At 37.5% G+C, this 2,341-nt stretch overlaps 1 pseudogene; it reads left to right on the forward strand.

Moving 5' to 3' along the window:
• The first annotated feature begins 972 nt into the window (after nt 1–972).
• Nucleotides 973–1,761, forward strand: LOC104108502 (pathogenesis-related protein 1B-like; annotated as a pseudogene).
• The last annotated feature ends 580 nt before the right edge of the window (nt 1,762–2,341 follow it).

Consider the following 2,341-nt stretch of genomic DNA (forward strand, 5'->3'; position numbering starts at 1 on the left):
GAATTCTATGAAAGAGTCTCGGGAGCCAGGATGCATGCCACTTTCGTACGACCAGGTAGAGTGGCACAAGATCTGGTGTCTGTCGATACCCACTTGCTCGGAGTGCGGGTAAGGGCTCACCTGTTGATTGTGTCATTGCATGTTTTTTGGTAAAGCCCCCACCTCCCACGGCTACAGCCACCAGTCTCGCCCGAATGAATTAGTTGGTACTAGAAATGTTAGAAAAAGTGAACGAAAGGAGTAATAAGAAGTGAAAAGGGCAGAGACACTTCCCAACCAGAAGGCAAAGGAATAGGAAAAACTCTTTAACCCACAACAATCCATAACATCTATCTTTTGGGGTAAAAGGGGGTGTGACAGTAGCCATATAGGGTTTGAGAGTCTTGTTTAGGGGAGAGCTTTACGGGACAAGTGTAGTGTGTCACTCGAGTTTGCCTCTTCGTGAGGTTGTTCTCTCGATATTTTATACTCTCTTTTATATAGTGGATTGCTCATCTCCGCTGTGAACGTAGGTCAATTGACCGAACCGCGTTAAATATTTGTGTCTCTTTTGGTATATTTCTCGTTTGTTGTCTGATTTATCGTCGTTCAAGGTTTGCTTGCTAGCTTCCGCATGACACCTGATTTTTTGCGGTCATGACAATACTAATGTGGAACTATTGTGTTTGGTTTTATTATAGTTTTTTCTTTTAGAGAATTGATTGTACAAATTATTACAAGAAATATAATATAATATTTAGAAATAAGATTATTAGAAAAAAACAAACATCAAAAAGTATTTATTTTAGATTCTTTTTCCAATTGACATTTCCATTCTGAAACAAAAGATATATAAATATCGAAGCAAAAATTAATCAGATCGTTAAATGTAGAATATATTACACTAATATTACCATGTCAAAAAATTTTAGTAAGTACATGAATGGTCGCCGTGAAATCTTCAAGATTTCTCCTATAAATACCCTTGGTAGTAAATCTAGTTTTTCCATTCAAAATAAAACATTTCTACTATAGTCATCAGATTTGTTCTCTTTTCACAAATGCCTTCATTTCTTCTTGTCTCTACACTTCTCTTATTCCTAATAATATCCCACTCTTGCCATGCCAAAAATTCTCAACAAGACTACTTGGATATGCTCAAAACACAGCTCGTGCAGATGTAGGCGTGGAACCTTTAACCTGGGACGACCAGGTAGCAGCCTATGCGCAAAATTATGTTTCTCAATTGGCTGCAGACTGCAACCTCGTACATTCTCATGGCCAATACGGCGAAAACCTAGCTCAGGGAAGTGGCGATTTCGTGATGACCGCTAAGGCCGTCGAGATGTGGGTCAATGAGAAACAGTACTATGACCATGACTCAAATACTTGTGCACAAGGACAGGAGTGTGGACACTATACTCAGGTGGTTTGGCATAACTCGGTTCATGTTGGATGTGCTAGGGTTCAGTGCAACAATGGAGGATATGTTGTCTCTTGCAACTATGATCCTCCAGGTAATGTCATAGGCCAAAGTCCATAATTGAAATGAGATGTCCATTTCACGTTATATATGTATGGACTTCTGCTTGATATATATCAAGAACTTAAATAATTGCGCTAAAAAGTAACTTATAGTTAAGTATATAGTAGTACTATATTTGTAATTCTCTGAAGTGGCTCTATAATAAGACCAAGTGCTCTTGATTATGGGGAAAAAATATGAATTCAGCTTGATGTATGATCTGATATTATTATGAAATCTTTAGTACTTTTACGATTCATGTGTTGATGGTCTAGCTACTTGCGATATTATGTGCAAGATCTTATAAAAAGGCAATCCAGTGCACGAAATATCCCGCGTTTATGCAGGGTCTGGAGAAGGGCCACACCCCAAGGGGGGGTGATATAGGATGCTTACCATGATGTAAGCATCAGTGGCTGATTCCAGGGCTCGAATCCATGACATATGTCGCACGAAGACAACTTTACCCTTGGTGCAAGGCTCCCCTTCCAAGATCTTATAACGACATGCATTTTCAAACAAAAGGAACCAGCTTACACAATTCATATATTTACTCAATCAGATCATTTATAAGATAATTATATGTAAATATGTATGATGGATTATCAATCAGTAATCTGAAAAACAAGTGTAACTAACCTATTATACTAAACCTACTATAATATATTAGATTACATTAATCATATCATTAGGAGATCTTTAATTTACAATGTCTGTTTCTACAATAATAATAATAAACCCAGAAAAATCTCACAAGTGGGTTATGATTGTTTAGCACAGTGCAGTCACATAACCATCTGGTAAGCAGAAGAAATTCACAAAATTAGGAGTTTCTAA

The sequence above is a fragment of the Nicotiana tomentosiformis genome, chromosome 10 (assembly GCF_000390325.3).
Source record: "Nicotiana tomentosiformis chromosome 10, ASM39032v3, whole genome shotgun sequence".
Classification (NCBI taxonomy): Eukaryota; Viridiplantae; Streptophyta; class Magnoliopsida; order Solanales; family Solanaceae; genus Nicotiana; species Nicotiana tomentosiformis.